This window comes from Oncorhynchus keta, chromosome 2, assembly GCF_023373465.1.
Source record: "Oncorhynchus keta strain PuntledgeMale-10-30-2019 chromosome 2, Oket_V2, whole genome shotgun sequence".
NCBI lineage: Eukaryota > Metazoa > Chordata > Actinopteri > Salmoniformes > Salmonidae > Oncorhynchus > Oncorhynchus keta.
Window position 1 is genome coordinate 64,359,914 of NC_068422.1, and position 20,145 is coordinate 64,380,058.

At 42.9% G+C, this 20,145-nt stretch overlaps 1 protein-coding gene across 1 annotated transcript in view; it reads right to left on the reverse strand.

The window, feature by feature from the left end:
• LOC118358499 (coiled-coil domain-containing protein 102A-like) overlaps positions 1-20,145 on the reverse strand; it is a 65,894-nt gene that overhangs the window by 35,621 nt on the left and 10,128 nt on the right. The gene's annotated exons all lie outside the window — the stretch shown is intronic.

A 20,145-nucleotide genomic window follows, 5' to 3' on the forward strand; every position in this document is an offset into this window, starting at 1 on the left:
TATTTAGAATATGTGAAAACAAGATTAAATCAAGAATAGTCTGATGGGTGACAATATTAGCCTATCACTTGTGAATTCTATATTATTGCTTGTGAATGATGCCCAGCATAAGAAACAATACCTTTTATTTTCTTTACTTGTTCGAATCATAGTCACACACCTCATGTAGCCTCGCCCAAAGGCCTATATATTTTAATAAGGTTTGTATCACAACTAAAGTGGGCAAATAATAAAAACATGACATGCTTAATTGCATTTGCGGTCACTTTTGATAATGGTGTGTTCTGCTAATGGAACATTAACGCTTATATTCTACTACCATGTGTGCAATGCTGCGCTTATAATGTGAAGAAATGGCCTAATAGTTTATCAACATTTTAATCTAAATGTTCTGATCTGTTGCATCAGCCACATTGCATAAAATGGTTTGTAATTCATTTGAGATCTATCGCATCCCACAACTGTCCCAAACTAGGATTGGAATATTTATTTATCGCACAGAATAGAATACCCTCAAATATTGTACTATGGGGGACGGTAGATTGACATAGGATAGTGCTTTTGCTGTTCTTGAAAGGCCTACTCATCTTGTTGGCTGATGAAGAAATATCTTCAATATGCACCTCGGAATTGGATAAGTGTGTACAGCCTGCGCAAAAGAAAAACAAAGCAGAGCTCATGCCTTTCAAGACACTTTTTTCCCCCAAATCATCATTAGAGTCTCATTATGCAGCCTTACAATGTATTAAACATCAAAACATATAGCCCAATGTTTGTAGAACAACTAAATGAAGCATATACTGTAGGAGTACCTCATTCTTTGTTAACCTCTCAACACAGAATGGTCGCATGTGTGCACTCCCCCAAATCGTTTGGAGAAAATATTTATATTTTATTCAACTTTGTTCAATTGTATTTTATATACTATAAAATAATATAAAATAATGCCACGGAATTATAAGCTAATCTTGTCTGCTAAATGAACTAGTGCAGCCCACAACCGTTTGGCATAGCCACATCAGAGTGTGCTATTCCTTTCTTCTGAAATAGACAACATTTTCTTCACCATGCTTCTTTAGACCTGTCTAAAATAAATAGTGGATTTATTGTGAAGGTGTAGGCTATATTACATGGATTTATTACACTTTTTATAATGGCTTGCAGGCTATGTGTAGAAGTCAGGAGATGCGAAATGTGTTTATGTTAATTAAAGTGAGACCGGCAGCTATTTGCTTGACAATCACTGGCTGACGAAATTTTGTGACCTCCACAGCCCTAGACAGTACAGTGCAACTTCCTTTGACAGTAGTATTTTTTACACGCTCTAGTCTACTCCTATTCTGTGACCATCAACTGCCACAGCAAAACACTCTGGTCGATAAATGAGTAACATAAAGTCCAGCGTCCCTGTGGAGTTCAGAAATATGTTCTGGGACCAGCCTGAGTAGGAGAGATACAATGGGCCATCCTCTTCATACTGTTCTGGTGCCAGTTACAGGAGGTTACAGACGAATGGTCACACGTTAGAGATTACCTAGAGCCAGTACAGCTTGAAGAAAGTTGCAAAGGTCATTTGCAAACAGCCAAGGATGAGAAATGAAGCTTCAACTAGCACCATGGCAACCCAGTAAACCCATTGACCTCACGCATGTCCAGACTCTAGACTTCGGCTTAACACCATGGCAACTTGCAGTCCCTAGACACCGATGAATCGGTTGCCAGAAAGGAAATTATGTAGAAAGACAGAATGAAAATACTCTACAGACAGGTCATCACTAGAGTACCACACACCCAACAGTCCCCGGAAGGCAGATTTGAACAGGTCATAAGCCATGGCAAAAATGTTTACAATTACAGGAAATTAGCTGTAAAACTGCTAAATTGTCTCTCAGCCTCATTGCAATATGTGTAGAATTGCAAGAAATTTGCTATAAAACGACACATTTTTGCAGGGTCATGACCCTTGTCAACAACAGCTAGAATACATTTCCATTTGCTGACAGTGAGGGACAGGTAGACTTGACAGACAGAAAAAGAAGAGGGGAGAGAGGACAGTGTAAGAGAGAGAGAGAGAAAGCGAGCGAGAGAGGGAGGGGGGGTGGGGGGGTGGGGGGCTGAGATGAGACCGTTTTAGCTGGTTTCTTGTAAGGATAGAAACCGAAACTCTGATCATTAAATTTCCGATCCCCAGAGGCAGCGACAGCATGGTTTATCTATGTATGAGAATGAGGCGACTGAATAGAATGAGAGCACTTTGGTGTAAAACTATATGAATTCTCAAATCAACACCCCAACCCAACTCTCTGGGGTGTAAAACATGAGATGAGCCTGGAGTCTAGTGCAGAATCCCGCTCCTGATCACCATCAGAGCCTGTATCTGACATGTTTACTGCAACTTAATCACACCAGACCTGTAACACTGTGTGTGTGAGGGAGACTCATGTAATGGATCAATTGCATGGCTGAGCCATAATTATTTGCTCTGGCTTAAGGGAAGCTGTTTATATGCTGATGAGAGAGACTAAATATAAAAATACACCCACCGTAGGCTACGAGCGTGGCACACCAAACGTACAAAGATGCAAATTGTGGAATAAACGTAGCAAGGATTCTGCAGTAATAGACCAACACATTAGTCCCAAACACTGAGCAGTAAACTCACCAGTTCCTGTCAGTAACAAATGTATGAGGGACGCTCATTCACCATGCATTCTCTCAAAGATCGAGTCTAAAATACCATCTCTGTCTCTGACTGTTCTCTGTACAAGTGGATATCTTCAGGAATCTCAAACACAACGGAGATGATATGAAAGACGGGGATCAGTGCCGTCAGAGATGTATTATGTACCTATGTAACACCTTCACTGCCTGCAGTCTCCTTGTGATCCATATTCTCCATTTCATGTTCATTAAGATTTCAGTGGGGGACGATCTATAACACCTCATTATGCCATGCCATTTTAATGTCCCCTCCATATAAACTCTCTGCCTAACCCCCCTAGTAGGCACCCACCTCTCTCACTAGCTTACTCTGTCACTCCGCACCAGGGCTCACGCTACAGCTCAGAGATGGTGGTGGGAGTCAGCTGAGGCAGTCCAGTAGGGGAAGGAGAACCTCCTTCTTCTCACCTACACTGAACACTATCCTCTGAGAGTCTTGTCTCGTGCTCTCTAAAAGGGAGGCAGCGACAGTGTCAGAGCGGGAGATGGTTTGGGCCCTGTCGCCTTTGTACGACATATCAGTCAGGGATAGCAACATACACAGAAACACACACAGTGGCTCTGTCTGGACCACAAACCATTTCTGTTGTCCCCTCGCATGGAAATGGGATGCTTTTATGGAGACAAAAAGTGAACATATATATATATAAGTATGTGGAAGAAGAGGAGAACAGGTGAAGAGGCTGCTACCGAAAATAAGAAGGTAAAGTGGAAAACGAGACACAACTCTTATTCTATCAGCTAACTGTGGATGTAATCTGAACTGAACCAAGTGAAAACACATAGGAACCGGGGCTATTAATACAAAAGGGAGACCGAGAAAGCAGAGAGGGGGAGAGTGAGGGAAAGAAAAAGGAAAACAGAGCTGATACATGGTTCTTGTTAAGTTTGTAATCTGAACCTCATCAGACGCAGACAGGAAGTTAGAACGAGAGAAGAATAAGAGAAAGTATGAAACAGAGGGACAGAAGAAGAGTGCAGAAACCCAAAGACGATGACTGGAAGAGATTACATTTTGGTATAGAGATAAGAAGGGAAATGTTTGGTCTGTGTCTGGCTGACAGACAGAGGGTTTTGAAGGCTGCAGCTGGACAAGACACCTGGGTGTTTTCGCTGTACATACACAGTGGTTTTCAAATAGGCCTACATGGAGAGGACAGTACTGTATGGCTTCAATGAATCAATCAAGCACTGAGTTGCTCTTCAGGATCAGGATTGCAAAGAAAATACATTTGAACTCCTGTGTAGGAATAGTCTATTTTGTAACTGTCTACTTAGAGCGTAAAAGGAGGTTGAACAGTCTGCTAAAAAAATGTTTTTTCAAACAAACAGACAGGCAGACATTGCCCTTAAATGTGGTTACACAAAGGAAACATGCATACATTTCTATGGAGCGCAGTTGACTTTACCACAACAGACTCTTCTTGTCACTTCATTTTAGAGATCAGGGGTGAAGAGTGTTTGTGTCTGTTTCTGGAATATCACAGAGTGTGTATGGGTGCTGAGATAAAGGGCTAAGCTGTTGCGTCGCTCTACATAATGATCAAAGACCCACCTCAACAATATAAAAGCCGACTGACTGACTAACATTTGTCAACATGCCAATCAAAAGTTCAAGTTGATCTTCGGACCCATCCATGACCTAGAAGGTCAGCTGATGTTCTATGAATTATCTCATTGGTTTGCATGGACTACCTGTTGTCTCCCTCTTATTTGTTCACATTCACTGATCTGAGTCTTGTAGGGAAACATCAAAGAGCGGATCAAGGTATTGGACCGGGAAGTGATCCTAATACTGAGTGACTACTGCAGACAGATACAATAAGCACAAACAAAAGTCTAGTCAACGAAGTCCAAGAGAAAAAAGTGGGGCAAATCAACGTGGCTCGACAACAGGTGAGTGAAAGAATGAGAAAGGGAGCGAGTTTCAAAAAGACTCCAGCCGGAGAGAAGAGATGGACAGAGACTGAAAACTAGAAAAGAAAGAACAAAGTAAAAGCTGGAGCTGAGAGTTTTTGCATTTCAATACAATCTGTTCCAAGACAGTGGTATCATGGGTCAGTGATCCCAAAATGAAATGCCTCTATAAATAAGACAATTTCTCTGGGGAACTTCCACTTGAAACTAGTTCCAGCTGGAGGATCCAAGCTCATGTGGGATACGTGGAATCCAGCCGATAGCTGCAGGATATTGAGAAATGAAACGCAGAAAGAGAGAGTAGAGTAGCCTTCACTGGACACTACCACAGAGACGTACCCCCACTCAAAGCAACAGAAACTAATAGGAATAGATATGTTTAACTATAACGTGTGTTGCGATTTTAAATGCACTTCAAATCATAGTTTGATTCCATTTATACTGTAAGACAACCATGACATGTATATGCTAATTCTATTCCATCTAGACTATGTGGGGTATAATGGTTAGGGGGGAAGAACACATTGCTGTCACTACACACAGCCTAGTATTGCTGTGAGAAAACAGTGTTCTGCCATCAGAAATAGAGGAGAGACAGAGTGACAGAAATGGAGAATTTAGAGGATGCAGGCAGAAAGTTCAACAACTGTATTCAAGTGAAAGAGAGAAATGAACAATATAATTCACTGCCGCCAGTGCTACATGGCCAATGCACTTTCGTATTTTTAACAAGACACACAAACAGTATCTTTACACAAAAAGCACAACCGCTTTAGTTGTTACAGTCTGTATCGTGCGTCCCAGTTGCACAACAGCACCTTGCGGTTTTACACCTGAAACTGCCAAAGGAAGCCAAACAGGCTGTGCAGCCTAGGGTCTACAACCGCAGATGGAGAAAGTGTTTTTATATCTCTCTTCCATCACGGTGAAACGGAAAGCTTCTTTTTTCTTCACCGCTTCATTCGTTCTTATCTGAAAACACACGAGACAAACATGTACTTATTAACCCGAGTGCTTGTCTCTTGCATCTTCTTACGGAGACGTGCAGAAAGCCACAGGGCCAGATCTGAGATGGCAGTGGTGCTATCACTTTCCCTACGTGCTTTTGAGATGTTGTGTTAGTGGTGCTACTGTAGATAAGACAAGACTATCTGGGGCAAACACTTCAGCATAGGAGGAAACAGTTCACTTCCCTACAGCACATCAAGTACCAAGCAATAGCCTCACCAAATATATGCAGGAGTGATGAAGTGAGAGCTTTCTGGTTCATTTTAATCTAGCTCCTGTTATTCAACGGGGAGAATCATTGTACCGTGACTTTGGGCTCACTAACGTTAAATCCAACACCATCAGGAAAATGGGTCATGATTTGGTCATCTTGCTACCATGATATTAAATCTTCAACAGACAGCAACCGCAGAGGGAAGCGTTTTGCAAAACGTAAGTACTAGAGACTTAAAACCATATGAACAGTCTCTGATTCATATTTTTTCAGTGATGCTTGTCCAAATACCACACACAAAGTGTCATAGCTCATTAAAATCTCTTAGCCTGTAGCGCCTAACTGCTTTGGCAAGCAACGAAAATCTCCCAATTCGAGACTCCAGTAAAATAACAACAATCCATGGATTTTAGGGCTTCTTGTTTCCTGTTGAGGTCCTGGATAATGGAGAGGGGGGACAGGAATCAGGATCGGAGTATCACACAGCTGGCATAGCAGTCTCCATCTTCTACCTATCAATGACCCGAACAACCTGCCCTGGTTGCGACTGTGCTCTTAATAGGGTCCCCACCCAGCAGGATGAGGGGGGACAATGAGAGGGCCAGGGGACAGCTGACCAGCAGAGAAAGTGGAGTCTGCATCTCAGTCAGGGTCCAATGGTAACAGCCAGGGTAAGAGAGGGACCTTCTGCACTGCAGAGACTGACTGGTACTGCTGCACATAACAGAAAATTAAAGCTTGCTTTCACTGAGGACCTAAAGGTCAACACTAATGTGTGACATTTTATTAGTCCCCACAGGGTCAATTGCTATATCTAGGGTAGAGGCCGACCGATTAATCGGAATGGCCGATTAATTAGGGCTGATTTCAAGTTTTCATAACAATCGGTAATCTGCATTTTTGGACTACGATTACAATGTACTCCACGAGGAGACTGCGTGGCAGGCTGACTACCTGTTATGCGAGTGCAGCAAGGAGCCACGGTAAGGTGATAGCTAGCATTAAACGTATCTTATAAAAAACAATCAATCTTAACATAATCACTAGTTAACTACACATGGTTGATGATATTACTAGTTTATCTAGCTTGTCCTGCGTCGCATATAATCGATGCGGTGGCTGTGAATTTATCATTGAATCATCAGCCTACCTCGCCAAATGGGTGATTTAACAAGCGCATTCGTGAAAAAAGCGATGTCATTGCACCAATGTGTACCTAACCATAAACATCAACGCCTTTCTTAAAATCAATACACAAGTATATATTTTTAAACCTGCATATTTAGTTAATATTGCTTGCTAACATGAATTTCTTTTAACTAGGGAAATTGTGTCACTTCTCTTGCGTTCTGTGCAACAGAGTCAGGCTATATGCAGCAGTTTGGGCCGCCTGGCTCGTTGCGAACTGTGTGAAGACTTTTTCTTCTTAACAAAGACAGCCAACTTCGCCAAACGGGGGATGATTTAACAAAAGCGCATTTGCATAAAAAGCACAATCGTTGCACGAATGTACCTAACCATAAACATCAATGCCTTTCTTAAAATCAATACACAGAAGTATTTTTTTTAAACCTGCATATTTAGTTAAAAGAAATCCAGGTTAGCAGGCAATATTAAACTAGGGAAATTGTGTCACTTCTCTTGCGTTCATTGCACGCAAAGTCAAGGTATATGCAACAGTTTGGGCCGCCTGGCTCGTTGCGAACTAATTTGCCAAACTTTTACGTAATTATGACATAACATTGAAGGTTGTGCAATGTAACAGGAATATTTAGACTTATGGATGCCACCCGTTAGATAAAATACGGAATGGTTCCGAATTTCACTGAAAGAATTAAGTTTTGTTTTCGAAATGATAGTTTCCAGATTAGACCATATTAATGACCTAAGGCTCATATTTCTGTGTGTTATTATATTTAGAATTAAGTCTATGATTTGATAGAGCAGTCTGACTGAGTGGTGGTAGGCAGCAGCAGGCTTGTAAGCATTCATTCAAACAGCACTTTGCAATGCTTCAAGTATTGAGCTGTGTATGACTTAAAGCCTATCAACTCCCGAGATTAGGCTGGCAATACTAAAGTACCTATTAGAACATCCAATAGTCAAAGGTAAATTAAATACAAATGGTATAGAGAGAAATAGTCCTATAATAACTGCAACCTAAAACTTCTTACCTGGTAATATTGAAGACTTATGAGAGTCGGCAATCTATGTTTTCTATTTCTTTGTTGGCCTGGTATGGTTCCCAATCAGAGGCAGCTGTCTATCGTTGTCTCTGATTCGGGATCATATTTAGGCATCCTTTTCCCACCTGTTGTTTGTGGGATCTTGTTTTTGTGTAGCTGCCTGTGAGCAGCCCAGAATATCACATTTCGTTTTTGGTGCGTTTCATATTTTTTAAACATGTGGAACTCTAAGTACGCTGCGCCTTGGTCCATTCACTCCAATGATCGTGACACATGTTAAAAGGAACCACCAGCTTTCATATGTTCTCATGTTCTGAACAAGGAACTTAAACGTTAGCTTTTTTACATGGCACATATTGCACTTTTACTTTCTTCTCCAACACTTTGTTTTTGCATTATTTAAACCAAATTGAACATGTTTCATTATTTATTTGAGACTAAATTGATTTTATTGATGTATTATATTAAGTTAAAATAAAAGTGTTAATTGTTAATTCAGTATTGTTGTAATTGTCATTATAACAAATATATATATAGAAATCGGTCGATCAATCTTTTTTTCGACCTCCAATAAGTGGTAAAAAATCATAATCGGTTGACCTTGTTCGGAGTGTGTATTGAAGGTGAAGTCAGGTGCAGGAGAGCAGAGTGTAGTGAACAGGCTCACTTTTTATTCTGGTCAAAATGACAGCACAAAGTAACATAAAATGTGCCCAAAACACGGAACAAAAAGTAATGCACGTAACAATATCCACAATATCAAAATACACGTAACACAAACAATCCTACACAAAGACATGATGGGGAAGAAAGGAATAAATACATATTAATTGATTGTGGAATGAAAACCAGGTGTGCAGGGAACAAGACCAAACAAATCGATTACATGACAAATGGAGCGGCTATGGCTAGAAAGCCGGTGACGTCGACCGCCGAACGCCGCCCGAACAAGGAGAGGAGCCGACTTCGGCGGAAGTCGTAACAGACCTCTAAGGTTTAAGGTTAGGGTTAGTTTGTGGTTAGGGAAAATAGGACTGAATAGGACTGTAGTTATACAAGACTGTGTGTGTGTGTGTGCATGTGTGTGCGTGCGTGTGTGTGGAGGATGCCGGTGACTGCGGGGGAAAGTAACTGAATAGAAGCTGACAGGTATGAGGATGACTGAAGAAGCTGGCTGTTTTAATCCTTTTAGATGGCGTCAGGGCACAAGAGGGACACGACACAGAGGGGATGTTTCCACACTAATCATCAATCAAATAAAGAACCATGACTTTCAAGGGCCCAAGGGGACATACATGTATACCACTGTTCAAAAGTTTGGGGTCACTTAGAAATATCCTTGTTTGTGAAAGAAAAGCCCATTTTTTGTCCATTTAAATAACATCAAATTCATCAGAAATACAGTGTAGACATTGTTAATGTTGTAAATGACTCGTAGCTGGAAACGGCAGATTTTTTATGGAATATCTGCATAGGCATACAAAGGCCCCTTACCAGCAACCATCACTCCTGTGTTCCAATGGCATGTTGTGTTAGCTAATCCATGTTTATAATTTTAAAAGGCTAATTGATCATTAGAAAGCCCTTTTGCAATTATGTTAGCACAGCTGAAAACTGTTGTCCTGATTAAAGAAGCAATACAACTGGCCTTCTTTAGACTAGTTGAGTATCAGGAGCATCAGCATTTGTGGGCTCGATTACAGGCTCAAAATAGCCAGAAACAAATAACTTTCTTCTGAAACTCGTCAGTTTATTCTTGTTCTGAGAAATAAAGGCTATTCCATGCGAGAAATTGCCAAGAAACTGAAGATCTCGTACAACGCTGTGTACTGGTTCTAACCAGAATAGAAAGAGGAGTGGGAGGCCCCGGTGCACAACTGAGCAAGAGGACAAGTACGTTAGAGTGTCTAGTTTGAGAAACAGACGCCTCACAAGTCCTCAACTGGCAGCTTCATTAAACAGTACCCGCAAAACACCAGTCTCAATGACAACAGCCAAGAGGCGACTCCGGGATGCTGGCCTTCCAGGCAAAGTTGCAAAGAAAAATCCATATCTCAGACTGGCAAAAAAACACAGACACTGGACAGAGATACTCTTCCTAGAAGGCCAGCATCCCGGAGTCGCCTCTTTACTGTTGACGTTGAGACTGGTGTTTCTTGTCAATTTCTCACTTTCTTACTTGTCAGCCAAAGGTAAACCCAGAGGGAGAACCTTAATCTGCAGGAAAATGGCTGTGTCTTGGAAGTTTCACTAGGGTGCGATAGAAGGCGATGTGCAGTGCCCCCCTGCAGGCAGTCTGAATAAATGAATAACTAAGCAGCAGCAGCCAGCTAAAGACCACAGCACCTGGCCACAGGGCTCTGCTCTTCTGTCTACAGGGATAACATCACATTGTCTCTGTTGCTAACAATAACCAAGGATCTGAGGGTGAGAAGCTAGCTGCCTTCAGGCTACATTGATCTTGCAGTGTTGTCATCCATCCAGCACGTCTGGCAAAGTCTGAGCAGTAATTAATGAAGAGAAGCAGAGCTGTCTTTAACTCAATATACAGTATGTTAACCGTAATCTCTCCCATCCCTTTCAATCATTCACTTGCACATGCATTTCTCTCCTCCCTATAACCAGGGCTGTCTTCCTGAAGGGCAGAGGTATTCTGAGCTCGAGTTTGTGGTCAGCTGGTCATTTCCCTGTCTTGAATCTTCCTCAGTACACTTTATCATCCTGTCACTGTACAGGACATAGCGCCTGTGGACACCTGGGATCGCCGCTTTAACAGAGTTACTGCAGCTATCCAACAGTCATATCTGGCACCGTTACAAGGACACACACTGGACTGCAAGATAGAGGGTTGAGGAAAAAGAGGGGTGGAAAACAGTGAGGAAATGGTAAAGCAATAAAAAACTGGAAAGATCAAAGAAAAACTTAGAGTGAAGGTCAAAATAACGTGTGTGATGGGTCATTGCAAAATTCCCATTCTGAACCCTATGTGCTTAATTAAATGTCTTCTATGGATTGTATGACGACACACGGATCATTGTTAACTTGCTATATTAAATATGTTGTGCAGCATGAATCATTGGTACTGCATAACGGGACACAGGTGATGGATAATATATGACGTGAATAACGATGTGAATTGTATTGCCTTAACTCCCTCCAGCTATGTAATGGAATTTTGCAAAGACACAAAGACAGAGAACCGGAGACAAGTAGAATTGTCAGTATTCACATTCACAAACCGTGAAGCCCAGCACGCCGAGACTTGTGAAGGAAATGGACAGCTTCAGTGTCTGGATAGACCATGTGGTTACTGAGATCCGAGGGGTGGAAAAGCGGCAGCCTTGATAAGGAATAGGGAATGATGTGGTGAGCGAGAGACATTTAGTTCGGACAACGACGGAGGGAGCAGAGCAGACCATGTGAGGCAGTAGCTGAGGGAAAGGCGGCGAAGACCGGGAGGGAGGAGGCCTTTGACAGGGCAGACGAATCAGCCGTGTGTAACAGGCCTTTGAGAGGGCAGCAGATGGGAGAGTAGAGGCCACTATTGATGGGGTTTCCCCTCTGGATATAAAAACATACAGGTTATTTAAAGCCCAGAGTCAGCCTGCCCTGCCGCCATCCACCCCGCAGGCATAGACACACCCTTTTGATTTATTACCGGCCCCACTACCCAGAGAGGAGAGAGGCAGATGAGAGATGGGAGGGTATAGGTGAAAGGAGAATCGAGGAATGAATAGATGTCACTGCTGTGTAAGTATGAGGGTCGACCATGGAAGAATGTGTGAATGAGTGTGTGACTCATCGTGTGAGCACTTGTGGTAACTTGTGTGTTGGGTTGGAGTGCAGAGACAAAGTTCTCTTCCTTTCACCACCTGTTCTGACACTATGGGCTCTTATGAAAATCCTTTTGTGTGTACAAAATGTGGGTGTAAGGCGTATGTTTGCGTGTGTGTAGTTGAATGACCCGAGACTTTCTCTCTTTTGCGGAAACTAAATGAAGCTTGTTTGGCATCGCTTGTTTGGCATCCCAATAAACACGCTGTAAAAGTTTTCCACCAAAGGGCCACGGCTCTGTGGCTCTTTTGTTCTGAGGGAAGTTTGGGAAGCAGCAGAGGGGAAATAGCCACAACCATGTGACCCATGAAGGAGATGCAGAAGCTATGGAGCAAAACAGACAGGGTTGACTTAGATTATTGAAAACATGTTAATTACATTTCGTCTCCAATGTTTATGGAAAACATTAATAAAGTTGCACAATGAGCACTTCTTGTCTCTCAAATACATTGTTACAGTTGTTTGTTAGCTAGCTAGTGGATTTTTGCCATATTAGCATAGACGTGACATCAGTCAAACTACCTCATAACAAGACATGGTATCAAGAACAAGATAAAACTAGCTGTAACGAGCCACTTACGATTCCCCACGTGGCAGCTGCTTGTCATAGTAGCTAGCTATCTGACCATCCAGAATCACATTGGAGCGTGTGCATCGTTTTCAAGACGTTCTCAGCTACAAGAAATATTTGCATCCCTGTTTGTTCTCATAATGTCTGAGCAAGAACAGACATGCTTGACAGAAGACCCAGTTCTATATGTAGCAGTCAACCGCTGCCCATCTACACTGCAAGGTAAGGCATGCTGGAGGGAGAACTGCAATCTGAGGTAAACCCACACAACCTTCACTCGCAAACACATACTCTTAGAAAAAAAGGTGCTATCTAGAACCTAAAAGGGTTCTTCAGCTGACCCCATAGGAGAAGCCTTTTTGGTCCCACATAGAACCATTTTGGGTTCCATGTAAAAACCCTTTACACAGAAGAACCCGAAAGAGTTCTAAATGGAACCAAAAAGGTTTCTTCTTGGAACAAAAAAAGGTTTCTGCTATGGGGATAACCGAAGAACCCTTTTCGGACCCTGTTTCCTAAGAGTGTAAAGACAAGGAGAGAGATGAGAATGAGAGACTGAAGCACTGCTAGATCTGCAGCAATGGTCCTTTTATAGGAATCGATGCTGTGACAAAGCCAGAACAAGCAGCAGCCACTCTTCAAACTGTCTGTTCTATGATCCTCTTCCTTCCTGTCTCTATAGCTGAGATTCCTGAGATTTGATGTCCTCGTGCAACAGATGGCTCGAAACAAAAATGTTTCTACATCCACTATTAACAGGTCTCTCTGTCCAACAGGTGCTCATCCTCATACTCTTCCTGATTCTTCTCTTCCCCACACTCTCTTTTCTATTCTTGCTGTTTTTTCTGTCTTTACTCTCTCCAACTCTTTCTTCTCCTGCACTCTCCCACTGTACAATATCCCCATCCGGGTCTCTCCCACTCTCTCTTTCTCCGTCTCTCTCTCTTCCTCTCTCCCTCCGTCCCCAACCGTAGGACCATAAATCAGCACCAGTCTTTGACAGGGACATGTCCTCCGACCCAGAGAGCCGGGCTGAGCTGTGGCTCACACCGCCCCCAAAATCACTCAAGTACAACCCACACCAATATCAACACCAAAGCTATCAGAATGACAAACACATGTTAGAATACATTAGAAAGAATGTCAAAATACTGTATCTTGCTTCTTTGATTTCCACCCACTCTTGATTTCCACCCCCCCACCCAGTTACAATCCCTCCACAAAGTGAGGGGTTCTTATCTATTAGAGACTAATACAAGTTAAGTGGCTGGTTTTGAGTCCAGGCTAAGTTTTTTTTAAATACCATAACTGGAGGACATTTATATCAGGTCTGGAATTGTGAGAGGGGTTTTATTTTAAAAGCAGGGGTTTGTGGGAATGTGGTCAGAGTGGATTTAATCAGAAGAGTTTCAGAGGATTCCCTCACTTCCACAGAGTTGGAGTATACATTTGTAAAACTGTGCTGGAGCAAGCATAGCTCTGTGATTTTGGTTTGACCACAACCCTTTCTCTGAGACCCTATATAGGGCTGGGCCTGTAAACAGTTCCCTTGACCGCATGAGTCAGAGGCGAGGGAATGTGTGTCTCGCTGTGACCGTACACTCTGGTTTTGGGACTCTGGTTGATCTGGGAGCCCTTCATTAGCAGTTTGCTTAGCCAGAGCACCTGGTCTATAGCACTATAAACCAACAGGCATTCGTGTAAAAAACAATCATTTGAAACTGACCATTCAGAAGCAAACATGTGGGAGGAGAGAGACCTATTTATCTAACTAAGGGTCCAATTTAAAGCTTTGAAACCAAGCCAGCGTGAGATGTTCCAAACTTCAAACGGTCTGAGAAAATAAATGCTCAACTCATACAAAGTAGAGCACTTCAGAAAAAAAGATTTGTAACTCGAGACCTGCACTCAATATATTTTCCTCAAACCAAACTCACCAGAATTAGGACTTCCCCCTTATGACTCGTCAAAGGAATGTCCATTAAGGATGTTCAACTGCCTGTGCAGCGGAAGCGGAACGGTGGGATGGGTTTTGCTGATTCATAACTCGTTACATTTCAGTTATCATCCTCAGAAGGAAGGGAACCTCACAGCTGTGATAAAGACCAGGCAGGGGTTAGAGGTCAGCAGTGAGTTATAACAGGACAGCCTGCTCTGCCTGCCAGGCAGCAAGGAACAGCAAACATGGGTAGACTCAGAGGCTCTCCAACTCCAACTACCAAAGTCGAAGGGCTCAATTCAATCAGATCTATTTCAAATCCCATGCAGCCTTGTTTACGAGTTGGAACACTGGAATGTGAGATGCAATCCACTCCTCCATTATGATGATAAAACTCCTCATTATTTTGTTTAATGATTTTTCAATTTGAGCGTCATTATTTCTATATAGCCTACCATTTCTCTTTCTGTATTTCTAACGTAGGGGTTCCCAAACGTTTTTGGCCCACTACCCCATTTTGATATCTGAAAATTCTCACGAGCCATACCAAAAATTATTTGGGGCTATGGCAGTCATTTGAAAAACATTCTAACAGTATTTCTGATTGTCTTCTCAACTCACCATTACATATTTTTCATGCGGGGCTATGACAGTCAATTGCAAATTAGACAGACATAATTTATGTATCTTCTCTCACCACCACTAATGAAATGGGTGTGCTTAATGCATATCACGTCGGAGCTTCTCAAAGTCAGGGGGCGTGGTTGACACTGCGCACCTCATCTCTGCTGTCAAATCAAACTTTGATCGATATTTGGTTTTAATGCAGACGAGAGCACTGAATACATCTTCACACAGATGCACTACATTACTAAAAGTATGTGGACAGCAACTCGTCAAACATCTCATTCCAAAACCATTGGCAATAATATGGTGTTGGTCCACCCTTTGCTGCTATAACAACCTCCACTCATCTGGAAAGGCTTTCCACTAGATGTTGTAACATTGCTGTGTGGACTTGCTTCCATTCAGTCACAAGAGCATTAGTGAGGTCAGGCACTGATGTAGAGTGATTAGGCCTGGCTCGCAGTCGGTGTTCCTATTCATCCCAAAGGTGTTCAATGGTGTTGAGGTCGGGGCTCTATGCAGGCCAGTCAAGTTCTTCCACACCGATCTTGACAAACCATTTCTGTAGTGACCTCGTTTTGTGCACAGGGGGCATTGTCATGCTGAAACAGGAAAAGGCCTTCTCCAAACTGTGTCCACAAAGTTGGAAGCACAGAATCGTCTAGAAAGTCATTGTATGCTGTAGCATTAAGATATCCCTTCACTGGAACTAAGGGGCCCGAACCATGAAAAACAGACCCAGACCATTATTCCTCCTCGCCGACGCTTGGCATTGCGCACAGTGATCTTAGGCCATGGAAACCAATTCCTTGAAGCTCCCGACGAACAGTTATTGTGATGACAATGCTTCCAGAGGCAGTTTGGAACTCGGTAGTGAGGGTTGCAACTGAGGACAGACGATTTTTACAATTTTTACACGATATGCGCTTCAGCACTCAGCGGTCCCGTTCTGTGAGATTGTGTGGCCTCCCACTTTGCGGCTAAGTCGTTGTTGCTCCTAGAGGTTTCCACTTCACAATAACAGCACTAACAGTTAACCGGGGCAGCTCTAGCAGGGCAGAAATTTGACGAACTGACTTGTTGGAAAGGTTGCTTCCTATGACGGTGCCACGTTGAAAGTCACTGAGCTCTTCAGTAAGGCCATTCTATTGCCAATGTTTGTCTATGGAGATTGCATGGCTGTGTGCTCAATTTATACACCTGTCAGCAATGGCTGTGGCTGAAATAGCCAAATCCACTCATTTGAAAGGGTGTCCACATACGTTGCATATATAGTGTATGAGCTGGCTAAGGGTACCATGAGTTTTATGGTGCTTCAAGACCACTTGGAAAAATATGAGGTCAAATCATAACAGTGAACTTCAGGTCGGGTTGGAATTCTGAGCTAAATGACTTTTTAAATCCCAGTTGGAGCTCGTTTTTTTCAGAGTTCCCAGTTGTCTTGAACGCACTGAAGTCTGAGATTTCCAAGTTTCCAGTTTCTAAATCCCAGTTGTTATGAACACGGGCTTCGTGACAATGATGCAAGAGCAGCGGCTCACCAATTTGACTGCTCCAATGCAGTTCCACTTCTGGCACTGCCAAAACATCTGCTATGCGGGTGTCTACTATCGCCGGTTAAAGCTTGCCGGTTAAATCTGATTGATCTGCAAAATCGAGAGCATCCTGACCGGTTGCATTACTGCCTGGTACGGCAATTGCTCGGCCTCTGACCGCAAGGCACTTCAGAGGGTAGTGCGTACGGCCTAGTACATCACTGCGGCAAAGCTGCCTGCCATCCAGGACCTCCACCACAGGCGGTGTCAGAGGAACCCCTAAAAATTGTCAAAGACCCCAGCCAACCCAGTCATAGACTGTTCTCTCTACTACCGCATGCCAAGCGGTACCGGAGTGCCAAGTCTAGGATAAAAAGGCTTCTCAACAGTTTTTACCCCCAAGCCATAACACTTCTGAACAGGTAACATGTGGTTACCCGGACTATTTGCATTGTGTGCCCCCCCCAACCAACCCCTCTTTTATGCTGCTGCTACTCTCTGTTCATCATATATGCATACTCACTTTAACCATACCTACATGTACATACTACCTCAATAAGCCTGAACTAACCGGTGTCTGTATATAGCCTTGCTACTCTTATTTTCAAATATATTTTTACTGTTGTTTTATTTCTTTACTTACCCCCCCACACACACACACACACACACACATACACACACACACACACACATACCTTTTTTTCCCGCACTATTGGTTAGAGCCTGTAAGTAAGCATTTCACTGTAACCTGTTGTATTCGGCGCACATGACAAATAAACTTTGATTTGATTTGAATCTAGGCTAAAGGCATCATAGACTAGCTAGCCATTCCCTATTTATAGTGCTAGCTGTGGTGTTGCCATGGCAATCGATGAACAATGGGTGACAGACATAGCAATTGAGAATCTGTCATTTACATCCAGACACAGAAATTGGTTAGTACACTCTGAGCCCTGGTCTAATACGCAATGTCCATCGCCAATGGAAACCCTAGTCACACAGAGTAAAAAACTGTCAGTCTTCTTTACCTCAAAATAACATTTCTGAAGCTTGTTTCTATGGTTACACATCTATAACTCAATGTGTGTCTCGTCATCTATGGCATGGGGTCTAACTCATCTGAACCCACACAGTTCATTCTAGTTCCCCTCTGTCTGACACTGCACAACAATAGGAAGAGTCGTGTTCCATGTGGACCTACACTCTTAGGAACAATCTAGAACCTAAAAGGGTTCTTCAGGTGTCCCCATAGGAGAACCCTTTGAAGAACCCTTTTTGGTTCCAGGTAGAACCCTTTCCACAGATAGTTCTACATGGAACCAAAAAGGGTTATCCGATGGGGAAAGTCGAAGAACCCTTTTGGAACCTTTTTTACTAAAGAGTGTAGGTGTTGTGGCTGCAGTGGGATCTGGGTTTACCATGTATAATACACTGCATTCCTGAACCATGACTCACTAACATCCTGTCCTCATGCACAGAAACTTAGACCCACACATATGCCTTTAAAAATACATGTCATGCATCACACACACACACCTGACACCTACGCACATGCACGCACGCACACACAAGTGCGCACATAAATCCCACCCTATTGCTGCAGACGATGGCATGAGATTTGGTCACTAATGTTGACCTTCTAACCCCATCGCTAAACTGTTGGGGTGGGAAGTTTTCCCTCCAACCTCAGCCACCACAAAGATGCTTTAGTCACACCACATTCAGGGACAAGATCAGAGAGAAGATGACTTGAAGGAGAGGAAATGGACACTGGACAGCCATACAAAAGGAATAAAAGCAGAATCACAAAGCTCCATGAAATTCCAAAGCACAAACATTACTGGATGGAGGTCATTTGGAAGACTTTTTAAACAAACACAAACGAACACTCATCCCACATGCAAACACATGAACCCACAAATAAACAAATACCAAAGAATGACTCACAGACCTAGGTCGCAGGTCCCTGTAACGACTAACAGGAGTCCCTATGACAGTCGCCCACATTAAAAGTCTCATTGATGTGATCGAAGAGCAAACTGGAGCTGAACTGGAGCAGAATCGCAGCTAGATTCACTGGCAGCAGGATATAAACTAGATCTAATTAAAAGAGTACCACTGCAGTCAGAGGAATGTGTGTGGGTTTTTTACAGACTTGGAAGTGGGATGAGGATGAGGTGAGACGTAATTACATTGCAATGGGCTTTGGACACCTTAAAAGTGCTACTGTACATGACTACAATCCCTTACAATCAATTCATATTGTCTACTCGTTTAGAGGATTGGTTACCACACACCTATACATGTCTGCATAAACAAATGCACACATACAATGTACGCAACACAACACACATATTGAACATATTTTGAAGGCTTCACTGATATATAATAACTATTTGAGGTACATACAGTATATTTGTCCTATTTCACAGACGGACAAGAATGTATTATACAGGTGTGATTTGGAAATGTGTATTTTGCGTATCCCAACTCCCCACGAGACACCCTTGGAGAGTGGGGTCACAACCTGCATTTACATTTACATTTACATTTAAGTCATTTAGCAGACGCTCTTATCCAGAGCGACTTACAAATTGGTGCATTCACCTTATGACATCCAGTGGAACAGCCACTTTACAATAGTGCATCTAAATCTTTTAAGGGGGGTGAGAAGGATTACTTTATCCTATCCTAGGTATTCCTTAAAGAGGTGGGGTTTCAGGTGTCTCCAGAAGGTGGTGATTGACTCCGCTGTCCTGCCAGACCCTGGAGCAATTAAGGCTATGTGGCTTGCTCCGGGGCACAGCGACAGATTTTATACTTTCAGCTCAGGGGATTCAAAGTAGCGATCTTTCGGTTACTGGCCCAATGCTCTAACCACTAGGCTACCTGTCGCCTGTGTTGTGGCGATGATGTGCTGGGTTCAGCCTAGTGGCCTTGCTCTGTCTCAGAGTTGTCTCTACCTGTGTATTGCTGACTGAGTGTCCAGAGTCTAGAGCGGCTCTGCACTATTAAATAGCCATCATTTATTCAGCAGCCAGCCCAGAGCCCAGGCAGGCCAGGAAGTGATGGAGGGCTGGAGAGATACTATTTGACTGCCTGTTTCACTGCCTGCTCTCTGCAGCTTGGTGAGTGTATACAGTATATCTTTCAGCCCTGTGTTACAGCTCCTAAGCTAAGAGTAGATCACATCTGACTGCAGAGTACGAGCTTCAAAGCGTGAAACAAATGAATTAATTTTGATGGGCAATTTCTGCATACTCTTTACAGTTAGGGTTAAGGTTAGGTATTAACTCTGAATGGTTAAGGTAAGGGTTACGGTTTGGGATAGACTCAAATCTCAAAAACAACTTTCTACCGCTGGATTCAAACTTGAAACCTTTTGAATCGGAGGCAAATTCGAATCTAGCAATAGAAAGTTGTTTCTAGTTGTATGCCTTATCCAAATGCCCTATCAAAACCAAAACCTACTTGAAGGTAACAGAGCTTCGCTGTTGCCCCTAGAGGCCAGTTTCCACGTCCTGACGTCCTCAGCCAGGGATGGATGTCGAATACTGACCTGGCAGGTTAATGCCGCAGTACAAACCCCAATT